The sequence below is a fragment of the Podarcis erhardii genome, assembly GCF_964252035.2.
Source record: "Podarcis erhardii genome assembly, chromosome: 2".
NCBI classification, from domain to species: domain Eukaryota; kingdom Metazoa; phylum Chordata; class Lepidosauria; order Squamata; family Lacertidae; genus Podarcis; species Podarcis erhardii.
This window is the reverse complement of record NC_138498.1, coordinates 85608840-85622059: the sequence shown is the minus strand read 5'-3', so window position 1 is coordinate 85622059 and position 13220 is coordinate 85608840. Positions and strand designations below refer to the sequence as shown.

The window sequence follows — 13220 nt, the reverse complement described above, 5'->3', positions numbered from 1 at the left end:
AGAGAGCTAGGTTGATCTCGGAAGGCAGACAAAGGTAACCGTGTGTCCCTCTTTTAAACAGGGAAGTTGCGGAGAGAGGCTCCTGCCACACACCTGGGATCACCACCTGTAAGGAAGGAAGGAACGGTTAGTACCTTACGTGCCTTTTGAAGATGTGCTCCAAAGAGTACGCGTTAGATTCCGGCAGACACAGTCCTGTAAAAATTGTCCTCTGAATCACGGGATGGAGGTGGGGGGAGGGAAGAGAGGGGAGCGAAGGAGGGTCCTTATTTTGACCATCACAGTCTGTAGCCGCCGCCCCCCTCCCGGTTCAAAAATATTCATTCTTCCACACCGTCCCCAGGCTAACATCAAAACATTTGTTTTTAATGTTCCGCTGTACAAAAAAAATTAGTATCTACTTTTCTACAGTTGTCAATAAGCGACGAACTGTAAGAAAAGGGGAAAAGAAGAGAGCCCTTTGGTCTGCGTTTGTTTGTAGTTCAAACTGAGATAAAAGAAAATAAAACTCGGAGTGATGAGTGCTTTAAAAACAAAAAACAGCGATTCGAACGCGTTTCCTGCAAAATAAGCGCAGTCTCCTTTTCCTCCCCCCGCCCACCCTCTCGGCTCCACTAACAAACATACTTACAGAGAGAAATTCCAAGCAGACTGAATCTAACTCCAAATGTTTGAAAAGTTTCTTTATGAGGCTGTAAAGGGGGGGGGGAGGGGAGATGATTGTTTGGAGGATGGAAATGCAGAAAAGAGTGAGCGAGGGAGAGGCGAAGGAGAGCGGAGAGAGAGAGAGAGAGAGAGGCTTGGATAGAAGCTCTTACTCAGATGGCAAGCTCCACTTATTCTGGCCTTTTTTGTAACATCCCCAAAGCATCCTATGTCAGCTCTGGCGCCAGCTGGACTCAGTTCAGTAGACATGAACTAGGGGCGACGCGCAGGCTAAGAACCAGCCAATCAGCAGCCAGGCGCTCAGCCGAGCCTTGCGATTGGCCCCGGGAAATCCACATTCCCCTCATTTACTCCAAACAGCTAAAAAGCGCTGAACCCGCCAAAGACTCCCTCCCCCCCCCCCACGCGCCATTCCACTCCTCCATTGCTTTTTAGACTTTTGCTGCCCCCCACCTCTCCCATAACTTCTCGGTTCGCCCCATTCCAGCTTTCCCATTATTAAGCAAGCTCCTTATCTCTCCGAGATCGCGCTTTCTTCTTGTTGCAAAGTGTATACTTTACTCAGCGTAAAGCATCCTCCTTACCTAGGATTTGGGAATCTGCACGGCACTAAATAACATAGGGAGAAGGGGGGGGGAGAGAGAGAGAGAAGTACTTAAAAGCAGAGTAGGCAGGGATGTGGGGTCACGAAATATGGTCAGCTTTGGGAAACCCACACCCTATTTCTCAAGGCCCAGAGTCCGGTTCCGCATCATTTTAAAACAAGGGCAACAATTGCCTGCATTTGTTTTGTTTTGTTCAAGCTGATTCAGTTGTAATTAGAGTAGTGTTAGGTGGGTTGGATCCCAGGCACATGCAGAGTAAACCAGAAGTACGTCAAATAAAACTGAAGTGGCTGTTAATGTACCAGCGAATTCGAATCCAAACGTATTTAAAACCGGCAATGATTTTATTTCTAACTACATGCCTTATTTCTTTCCGCTGTAGTTCAGTGTTTTGGTTCTATTATTACATAATTGTCATTTCACCATAACTGCAGTGCTCAGTCCATTCACTTCACAGTAGATCAGCCCCCTAAGCTGATTTAACTTCTTAGCAGTAAGTACATTCAGGATCGTAGTCGAAGTGGCATTTTTCTCAGGCAGCTTGTTTTGTTCACCATTTAATAAATGAACAAAACCAATACGCAACTTGCTTTTTTTATTTAAAAAAAAACAGAAATACGTTTCCCAAGTCACACTTTTAACATCAGTTTAAAATCTTCGTTTAAAATAGTAAATAATTTTAGTAGAAGTGAATTAATTATATTAATACTCAACAGGTATGGCAATTTGGAAATAATTCTGGGTAGAAGTATAATTTAGTGATAATATAGCTGCCAGATCATTACAATAGCCTCCTACCCTCTGGATTTTCTTAAATCTGATATTTAGGTTAAAGCAAGAATACAAAAGCACTGGTTTTGCATGGAAGTCATGAGTCTTCCTAGGTAACCGCCTGAAAAATCCCGCCCAAACCAAGCCCATATTTAGAACCCTTGGTGTCCAATATAACTATTGGACATTTACAATTCTTTTCATTCCTTATGGGGCATTGAAACGATGTAACAGGACCAGCTCTCAATCATGTTCAAAATATTGATATGCTTTTAACTCTCTGAATGTAAACCACGACTATGCTACTGCTTGGGCTTTCAAAAACTTTTTAATAAACCGCTTTCTGTTAGTTTGAAGCCCCCGAAGCTTTCGAGCCTGCTGCCTGAAACAGCTCCTGCCACAGGCGAGGTGGCTGGCTGGAGAAAACTAGCCGCTTGCTCAGCAACTCTCACTCCCCTTTTAAAACCCAGCAAAAAAATAAAAATTGAAAAGGAAAATTATCCAATCACCCCCAGAAAACATTGATGGCAGACTGAAAGAACGCCCCCCTCACAAGCAAAAACATTTCTAAAAGGAAAGAAACCATCCAAATCAAGCCCACGATTTAGAAGACAAACTATTCAGTGGGTACATTCTTCCGTCCACCATTCCGCATTAATAAAAACAGCAGCAGCAACATTTCAAGGGACTTTGCTTTTGCACACGAGTTCTACGAGCGCTAGCTGCCTTCCCTTTCCTCAGATTAAGTGCGTTGTTGTTGCTGCCCATCGCCAGCATGACTAACCTTAAGAGTTTTAATATTCGCAATTTTTGCTAAAGACGCTGCTGCTTTTGTGGCTCGTTTCTTCCCTGCTCCGGATCAGAACTCTAAATCTTTCTTTCAAATCCAGCACACAGAGGAGCTTAATAAAACCTCTCCTCTCCCCTGCCACTATTTTAAATGTTGCCTTTTCTGCGGCGGTTTAATTGGGGACGAAGTGTGGGGTTGTTCCTGGATCCTTGCTAGCAGCGAAGGGAGCAAGGGTGCCCGACTGCCCAGGACAGCCTCCCCCGGATCATTTACTCGAGATCGGATTCCGCCTCCCTCCGTGCCTCCTTGTAACGAGGGTGAAAACTGTGAATTCTTCGCCCTTAACTCGTTTCTCTCGACTCCTTCCTTGAGCTAGCTGCGTGTCTCTAGTTTCTAGAAAACTCTCAATGCCATGGACGGCGTCTAGATAAGAGATATATTCTTGCGGATTGCTCTCCTCGGAGCAGCATACTCTTAAATATAGTCATGCCTTTTGTGCGGTAAAAGTTTTGATCTCCCTAAATCTGTTTTCGGGATTAAGGCTATTTTCATAATAAGTTAGATTTTTTAAAAAATGCTTACTTTATAGATACTACCCCCTTTCCCTCTGCCACCCCGCTTTTGAAGAGATATTTCCCCACCCCTCGCTCCCCAGCTTGTTTTAAATTGATGGACATATAAATGCCCCGTTGTTGCGGTGACACGCGCGCACGCCTTAAGCATCGGTTCACTTGTGTCATTTGAGGCAGGCACCTGTGTCTCTGATCTGGGGGAGATACACACAACACACTAGAGAATGACCTGGCTGGTTGGAGGAAAACAAGCCAGCCCACTGCAATTGCCATAACTAGCCAAGCCTGGTGAAGGAATAAATGGAGGCGTTAGATTAGAAACACACTCACCAACTTTGTCTCCTCGAGTTCGCTACTCCAGCAGGAGCCCGCCCCAGACCCCTCTTGCTGCTCTTGCAAGTAAAGAAGGAGGTTTATAGACAAGTGACGTCTCTCCAAATATTTGATCTGCGGGCGGGGGTGCAGATGACGGCATCGAAGATAGGGTGGGAACACCACTCTCTCTCTCTCTCTTTGGGGTGCCCATGAATGCAGTCCCGACTCTCCCCCTACCCCGCTTCAGTTTGCTGCAGCGTGCCTACTCGGAAGTAAGCCCTCCCGACTCTGCTGCGCGCATTCTCGGCCTGCATTTCCTCCCAGAGCCTGAAGCCGAAGCGACCACGGGCTGTAGTTGCCGCCTGTGATTTCTGGCTCTTCGTTGCGCATTGCACAATCAGGCCAGGATCGCCGTCGGATTTAACCGACCAGATAAAGGAAGTTCTGAAAGCCAAGCTCGCCCCCTTCCCTCCGCCCTCCGGGACCCCCCCCCCAATACTATATTGCTGCCCTGTGTGATCCTTTCCCCGACACCCCCCCCCCAGGTATGGATCGGGCGCACGCGTCCAGATACAAACTAGAGCGGCCAGGAGAGATGGCGACTGCGGTTGCAGGGCAGGCAAGCGTCGCGTCTTAAACTTTCCTAAACTCCTGGCCAACCGCTGCGTCGAGGGCCAGGCTTGCTAAGCAGCCACCCTTCCTGCCCTTTTGCTCAACACCCAAGCGGTCTGCTTTCGCTCTGGTGGATTCTCGCATTGTTATGCTGTCCTTCGACCTTCTTCCTTATTCGTTCCTCTTCACAGCCGCCCAGGACTACCAAGGCGCTTGCACGGATGCTAAGAGACCTCACCGATCCTCAACCCCTGACCCAGAACCCGGCCTTTTCTGCAGAATGGGGGTGGGGGTGGGGAAGGATGGGAGACACGCTCCCGTCATTTAGCCATCAATTCTCTTCCTATTTGGACGGAAGGTACAGCAGCCTGTCCAGCCTGCATCAGTTCAGGAACAGCAGAGGCGTCATTTTCCTTCTCAGTTTTAAGGCGCAGTTAATGAGAAACTTTTCTACAAAGTCCAGGCACTTTCATCTTTAGGTCTTTAATAACGCGCACGCACACAAACGCGCAGGCTGACAATGGAACCCGCGAAAGGGCATCCCGCCTCTTCTTTCCAGTCTCCTCAAACGATTATTCACCTCTAATGTCACTTTTTTTGAGGGGTGGAGGTTGGGCATGGGGGGAAAGAAGTATTTCTCAAAGACACCCAAAGACATTTCATTTATTTTTCTCTTTAGGCCCTTGCGTACTGTTTACCTTAGTCGCGTAATACAGGACAGCCCCCTTGGATGGATACATTTAGGACAAATTTGGTCCTAAATCCCCCTCAGATTCTTAGGTGAGAGAGGTTAGTGTCCACAATCTTAAAGCACGTTTACGCAGAGCCCACTGTGTTATCCTAGGTTCACGGGATCGCAGCCTTGGTCGTAAAAAGGAAACATTATAAACGCGTCTCGAAACGCCGTTTTGTTACCACCACCACCCGCCCCAAACGCTGCTAAATCTATCTTATAGTATTCGGAAGGGATGGAAATAAAAGCAAACCCCTCTGACTAATGTTCCCCGTCAACAAGGCAAGGCTGGTTTATTTCAAACGCCCAGAAGATCTTCCTTCCTTTGACACCCTGAGCTGTTCAGCTGTCACTGGGCATTAGCCCCTCTTGGAAACGACAAGCCCCCGAGGTAGAGTTGGGGGAAGAAACTCCCCCTTTTCCAAAAGGGGCTCTGTGTCCCTGCAAAGTGTTAGAGAAGCCGGCAGGAGAATGGAGCCAGTTACAAGCCCTTGCTAAGGACACCACCAAGGCTGAAGGAGCCTCTCCAGGTGTTCAGCAGCATGGGCTCTTCCGCCTCTGGGGGGGGGGCGTCTCTTCCTCCAGGTGGACCCTTGCCTTTCAAGCCCCTGTTCTAAGGCTATAGGAACAAGTCAACAGGACTTTTCATTCATGGCGTTAATTCAGTCATCACATTTTGAAGGTTCCGTCTCCAGCTACCTGCACCTTAGAAAAACTTTAGCCAAGAAGAACTTAAGATATGGAAGTTTTCCTGGTTGTGAGGGTAGGGCGGCTGTTTGTTTGTTTAATTAACTAAGGTAATGGAACCAGATGTCCCTGTTCTCCCCTTCCACGAGGTATAATACTGTCTCCAGTATATATATATATACACAGAGAGAGATTTAAAAATAAAAATAAAATCATGCCATTTAATGGAAGAATGGATGCAATCAACCAAATGTGAGTCAGAGGGAAGGAAAGACCTTCTTTCCAGTTCCAAAAGTGAAATTTACTGGGATGGAAAATATAGGAGTGCCTCTGTGACTGACCCAGCTGCTATTATGTTCCAGGTGTTAGTTGTTGTTTTGCTTCTCCTGACACTTCCCGGGATCCAGGCCACAGAACAGAATAGATGATGGCACTTCAGTTGGCTGAGCATCCTGGAGGAATTGTGATCCACCTGTAAAGCCAGGTACTGTAAGCATGGACAGGAGGGGATCGTTTGTGTGTGTCATTGTTGCTTGTGAAGGATCCCTATTTATAATGTGCAAACAGTGTAGGTGAAACAGGAAGACAAATAAGAAAGTTCCCCAAAGTTTCAAGTGATAACATACCTATTTATTTTGCTAACAAAAAAGTGCAAGCTTTAGAGCTGCGCAGAACCCCCACCCACATTGTTTTCCTTCAAAAGGTTCTGTAAAACTGGGAAAGGTGCTGTGCTGCATACATGCTTGATGCAGTCAAAATACCACCTGAACCACACCTGCCTTGTATAGGACCAGAATTCTAAATACACTTCTAGGTGCTCTTGAAAAAGAAGTGAAGGTAGCTTTGTCGGCCCATAATCTAAAATCCATATTAGGGCAATGACCTTGCTAGGCCAACCAAAATGCTACACAAAACAATAAGCAAGCTTTTGGGTGCTTCAGAACTCTTCATCAGGCAAGAGTTCTGGGGGACAAGAAAGTCTGCACCTTGCTTTGTGACGTTCTGGTTAGCCTAATACTGTAAAGGGATTGCCCTAATAGGGATTTTTTGGAGCTGCAAAAGGAGGGAATTGGTGTTGGCACCAACTTATAAGACAATACTGCCACGTACACACACATTCCAGCCCAAGGAACTATATACCTTATGCGCTGTGTGAGGAGAGGGAGGAGATAAAAAATAATGAGCAGACTGTCATTCCTAGAGTGCTGGAGATATAAATTGAATTTCCAGCGTCAAAGCAAGACTTTAGTGTGTGCGCGATCAAATTGCATCATCGCTCTTCGTGGGTTGTTGGCGGGTGCAAATGACAGCACAGAGCGTGAATACCTGTTAGGGTGGGTTAGGGAGAAAGAGACGCGCTTGCAGCATCCTAGCTGGGGAGACAATTCCGCCTCCTCCTCACCTTACAGGCGAAGAAGGCCAGGCTGCAAGGGGAGCGAAATGGCACGGAGGTCAGATGCAGCACCCTCGGGGGGGGGGATCTGGGTGGGTGGGTGGCTTCTCTGCCTCCTCGACTTGCTCCCCCGCCCCATAGGGAGGGGGAGGGGGAGGGGGAGGGGGAGGCCAGGCCACTTTCCTGAAGGGCGGGGGAGGGGAAGATTGACAGCCCGTAATTGGGCCAGAGGAGGCTCCTTCTACCCAGCCAGGCGGGCCGTCGCCGAGACGCCGGGGCTCTGACGTCACCCGCCGCTGCCAAATTCGCCAGGAAATGAACTTTTTAATAATATACCCCAAAGGGGGTGGGCAGAGCCCACCCTGCTCAGCCCCTCGTTGCCCCCATCCGAGCCCCCGCGGGCTCTCTGGGGAGCTGGAGGCACCCTCCTGCGCCCCTCTCCTTCTCTGCCCCCGGCCCTCGCCTCCCTGTCACCTTCCGAGCCAGACAAAACAATTCCAGATTCCCAAACAAGGCGGGCGGGAAGGCGCAGCCCAGAGCCCTCTCTCCCCGCTCTCCTTCTCCCCGCTGCCCCCTCTTTGCGTCGGCTCCTGCGGGGATCCCATCCCAACCCGTGGGCCCTGGAGGTTAGGACGATGCTCCCTTGCAATGCCCCTTTCCCCGTCCTCCAGCTTGTGCTGCTTCTCTCGCTCGTTTGGTCTTTGTTTTCTCCCGGATGCCTTCCCGGAGTCCTCGGCTTCCTCTTCAGCTTAGTTGCGAGGAGAGAGACGGAGAGAGAGAGACCCCCAGCCCACCCTCTTCCAAAGCAGGAGGGGAGCCATGGCGATCCGGGTAAGAAAGAGGAGAAGCGGGGGCAGCCGGCCCGGGCAGCACGGCTCCTCCCGCTCTGCTCCTGTGGCCGGAGGGTGGGCTGAGATGGTGGGCTTGTCAGGGAGCCAAGGCCGATCGACCCACCCACTCCTTTGCCATTCTCCCCAGCACACACGCACCGCGAGCAGACCCTGGCCCGGCGAGACGTGAGCTCTGGGAGGCGCCCCATGTCCTTCAGGCTCAGTGTGCGCCCGGAGAGACGAGAGGTGACCGGGGCAAGCAGCCCATCTCCACCAGGAGTGCGTGCGCCACGATCAGGCCGGTCCCAGATGCTGCTGGCCTTTTCAGATCTTCAACCCGCTTCATTTTTGTTTGCGTGGTTTTGTTTTCAAGAGAAGCCGCTGTTTCTCACCAAAACCTAAAGCCTTTCCTACACGCACACAGTGCGTGCGTGCGTAATCTAAACAATACAGCAGCAACCAGGAAGCGCGGGCTCTCCTCTGTCTCCTGCCGGACGTTTTCCTTCCCCAGGTAAAAATTCTGGGGAGGGAGAAGCAGCAGCAGCAGAGAGAGATCCCTCCAAGCACAGAAGAAGCCCTGGAACGCGGAGGGGACCTTCCCAAATCAAAGGAAGGTCAAGGGGCCGTGGGGGTTCAGTGTCAAGCCAGCACTAAAAAATATGATATTCCCCCAATATCGCGTTGTGAAGGGCTTCCGGCTCCACCAGGACTGGCAGCCAGGAGGGAGGGAGGGAGGGAGGGAGAGACCAGCTTGCCCCCCCCCCCCGTGCGTGATCTGAACCTTTTCTCCTGTTCTAATATTAGCTTTGCCTTTACCACAAAACGATATTTTAAAGTGACATGCAACATGCAGAATTATTTCACTCCCCAGCCCCAGTGACAAGAGACGGAAAGAAAAGCTTCGATTTTGTTACTCGGGAATAAAGTTGGACACATTTTGATTTACCTGAGAGCCGTCCCCGCCCCGCCTCCGCCTGCCCTGTCGAGGTTTCAGAGGGGTGTTGGGATGTGTGTGTGTGTGTGTGTGTGTAGATGGGGCATGTTTTTAATTAATAAATGAGCAAACATTTTACAAATTTCCAACTTTCCAAAATCCCAGAGGCCAGATCGAGACCCTCCACTGAGGCATTGTGGGATAAAAAGGTAATTTCACTGTTTTCTCGCCTAGATGCGCTCCTGTACCTCTCTGAAATGCTGGCATAAATGCGTGCATAATGATGCGCTGTGCGTTCAAACCACCGTTTTAAATATTGCCCTTTCCCGCACTCAGTGAAGCTGCGGGTGTTTCCCCCCTTTTTTCCGAGGGGGGTGTTAAGGGAAGCTGTTTGTTTTAGACAGGTGATAAAATCGCAGTTAACGAGCTGATAATTGGCCTTGTTTGTTTTAAAAGACAAATTGTAAAGATTAATCAAGCTGCTTGATTTATGGCGAGCGAGAGACCCTAAGGCTGCCCAGGAAACTCCCCTGAAGCCCCGCGTGTCAGGTTACCCTACAGCCGGCTCCTGCCACTTCCCCACCGCGAGAGAGCCAGCCGGCCCACCGCCCGCGCCGAGGGAGCCTCGCCCCGCCGCGCATCCTTCGCAGGCCGAAAAGCGCGCAAAAACACTCGTTCAGGAACAGCGACGCGGCAACATTCCCAGCGGCCGCGTTCCTCCTCTCCACCTCCCCGTTACCATTCTTTCATGGCTTTTGCACAAAAGGCAACTTGCCTCCCCTTTCTCCTAAGATCCTCTGCATTGTTATTAGTGCCTGCCACTAGCAGGGCTAAATTTGGGATTTTAGGAATGGCTTTTGTTTTGTGCTTTTCCCTTTGCCTCGTCTCTTTTCCCTGCTTCGGCTCAGATCTCTAAATCTTTCTTTCAAATCCAACACATAGAGGAGCCCCCGCCACTGTTTTAAATGTTGCCTTTTCTGCGGCTGTTTAATTGGGGACGAAGTGTGGGGTTGTTCCTGGATCCTTGCTAGCAGCGAAGGGAGCAAGGGCGCCCGACTGCCCAGGACAGCCTCCCCCGGATCATTTACTCGAGATCGGATTCCGCCTCCCTCCGTGCCGCCTTGTAACGAGGGTGAAAACTGTGAATTCTTCGCCCTTAACTCATTTCTCTCGACTCCTTCTTCCTTGAGCAAGCAGCGCGTCTCCAGTTTCTTTAAAAAAAAAGCAAAAGCAAAAGCCCTCTCTGCTAGCTAGCAACTCTATCTGCGCTTTCTGAGGTCGCGTTGCTATTAAATGCATCGCTGCAGCCGACTACTCCGAGTAAGAAAACGAAGGAGAGCAAGGCGTGCGCGCGTGCGTGCGTGTGTGTGAGCGTGTGTTGGGGCCTCTTATTTAATTAATTCACTCATCGGAACATCAACTAACCCGCACAAGGACCACGGGTGCAGCAGCTTAACTAATTTTCTGGGGCTGAGATTCAGCCCGCTTCACACGGCTGGTTAAACAACTATTCTGTCAATTTTATTAAAGTCCTCTCTGGAGAGAATCTGCTTGAATGGGCAACGGACTGCGGCGGCACTGCAGCAGCCAGCCGGCTCCAATCCCTGACAAATCTCTGCGTGGGCCGAAGAAGCAGCCTGCGCCGTCTCTCCCCGAGCCTCCCATCAGGATTTCGGGGGGCGATCGGTTGTTTGGTGGACTCTATGCGGGGAACGCCAGATTCAGAAAGGGAAGACAGTTTTAAGACACCCCGCGTTGTTTTCCTTACAGATGCACGTAATGGGATGCATTTTATACAACAGCAGCAGGTTCGAGACAGGCAGAGGGAACGCGGGTGGTTATATTTCGTCCCAGGAAAAGGTTGGCAGCTGCCTCCTACCAATGGACAGGGAGGTATTAATCTAGTCAATGTATATAATTCGAGGACAGAGATCGCTCGGACAAACTAGCTTCTTTCCTTTTTTTTTTTGTTTTGGTTCCCTTTTGTTTTTAAGTTGCAAAAGTTTTGGTCTAGGTAAATTCTTCCCTTGGATTAAAAACAACAAACCGCCTCCTTTTTAATTTACTATAAATGCATTTCCGGTTAGGGAATGATGTACTGCTATAGACGCACATCTGCTCCCTATCCCTCGCATTCAATTTTGCTTTTGACGGGAGATTCCCCAGATTTTACTCCGTGGTTTTATCTGAATGGACACGCGATGCCATCTCGCTGAGATGACTCCCACCAAGTTTGCACTCGCAACACACACACGCGCACACACAAAAGCAGCTGTTAATTGTGTCTTTCAAGGTAGGCAGGCACCTGTGCCAGTGATAAGAGCAGGGGGAGACCCCCATTGTGAACAGACATAGCAAAGACTGTTTATTTACACACGCTGCTCGTTTTCTCCCTCCCTCTCTCTCCTCACCCCAGACTGGGTTTCCACCCCTTCCTAATTTATCTTAGTTTAAGAGACTTTTTAAAAAGGAAATAATAGGAAGGGAGCCATTCCTATAATCACCACGAGCTCTGACCCCAGAGAGCATTTGCCTGTGCTGGATATTCACCAACAGTAGTTTCCTCCACGTCCACAATCGCCTCTAAATTCACTGCTGCTTCTCTCCAGGACACTCCGTGTCACTCCGTGGCTCCTCCTGACCCCAAACACTCCCCAACTTTGGCCACACAAGCTGACCGGGTCTTCTCTCCAGCTCCGACCCTTTCGAGTCTGATTTCATTCCAGTTATTTGCACCTCGCTGCAAATAAAAACAAGCGACCTCTCCTAACGCTCCCGCGCGCCCTTTCCGCAGAAGGCGGCTCACAGCCCCCAAGGGTGCTGCCGCCACGTTTCTCCCTCGTAGCGGGAAACCCGGGCTAAGAACTGCCTCGCTTCTGCTGCCTTAGGATCTTCTACGCGACGGGGCGGGTCACGCTTTGAACCGCCGTCTCTTCAGACCTTTTGTGTGGAGATCCGTACGGATCTCGACGGCAAACTCCGCAGGCGGCAGCGCTCCGCTCTCGCTGCCTTTTACGCACACGCCAAACTCGCCCTTTCCAGCCGCAACAGTCACCATTTCTCCCTTCCTCGCTGCCTGTATGTAACCAGGTCAGCAGAGCAAAGTGGTACCGAGAGAAAGAGAGAGGGAGGGAGCAGCCAATATCTCTAACCCCTAATGAAAAGGCGGCTCCACATCCAGGGCAGCGGGCAGCGCGGGAGAAAGGAACGGGCTTCCTCGGGCCGCCGAAGCAAAAAAAAAGGGCAATCTAGAGCTACTCACCCAGCAGTGGCGAGCAAGGGTGGTCTCCCCGGACGCCGCATCCCAGACAGCTCCTCAGTGCCAGCAGGGGGTTGAAGGGAAAGATATTGGTGGCGGCCGGGAGGGGGCGGAGGAGCCGCGGGAGGGAGGGAGGGAGGGGGGAGGGGCAGCCAGGAGCAACGCTGGTCTGGGGGGGGGGGAGGGGGAGCCGCAGGCTGAGCCGACGGCCAGGCGGAGGCTGCAGCAGCCCCAGCCCCGCTCAGCGCTCCAACAAGCCGGCTAAGGCAGGTACAGAAATAGAAGCACGTACAAGTGGCGTCTCTCTCTCTCTCTCTCTCTCTCTCTCTCTCTCTCTCTCACACACACACACCGCTCTCTCGTCTTCCGGGTTAGCCGTCCAGGCAGGCAGGCACCCCAGCGTTAGTCGCGCGCTGCAGCTGCAGGTAGCGAGAGAGCCAAAGAGCCTCTCGCCTCTCCAAAGGTCTCCTCTGCTGCAAACGACTAGCGCGGAAGGGGGGGGGGCTGTAGATAAAGGGCGGGCTGCTTCAGAGCGGGGAGGGGGGACACCGTATGATTTTTGTTTCGTTTTGTTTCCCCCATCAGTGCATTCCAGACTTTTTCTCCTCCCCCCTCCCTGTTCAGTTTTGTTCAGCCCAATCCTCTTGTACGTCTTCTCGGAAGTAAATCCCTCCGAGCGGAGCAGCTTGGGCGGGATGGCAGCAGCCAGGAAGGGCCCCCCTCCCTCGCGCGTGTTTACTCGGGAGTAAGCCTCGCTGCGCCCAGTGAGAGAGTGCGTCGGTTTGGAGGGGGGGGGGGACACAAGGCATTGGCAGTCCTCTCCTCGAGGGCTGGATCTGGGAATGTCCAGCACCATCTCTCTCTCTCTCTCTCTCTCTCTCTCTCTCTCTCTCTCTCTCATTGCTGGCTCTTTGTTTCGTTGAGCCATCACGGGCTCATATTCGGACTTGGCCGGAGAGACTGACTGAAAACGGCGGGGGAAGTTCCGAAAGCAAACTCGGGGCCTCTTTCCCAGCCCAGATGCTGCCCCCCCCCCCGCACCACACACCTCAG

The 13220-nt window shown here is 51.0% G+C and overlaps 1 long non-coding RNA gene across 3 annotated transcripts in view; it reads left to right on the top strand.

Moving 5' to 3' along the window:
* LOC309336147 overlaps positions 1-13220 on the top strand; it is a 29060-nt gene that overhangs the window by 2212 nt on the left and 13628 nt on the right. For 2 of the 3 annotated variants that reach the window (XR_014153913.1, XR_014153915.1), the window contains exons 1-2: positions 10-126; positions 6114-6235. This is a non-coding gene — a long non-coding RNA (uncharacterized lncRNA). Of the gene's footprint in view, positions 1-9; positions 127-6113; positions 6236-13220 lie in introns of those variants that run through there. The other variant, XR_014153914.1, reaches the window with a different exon arrangement.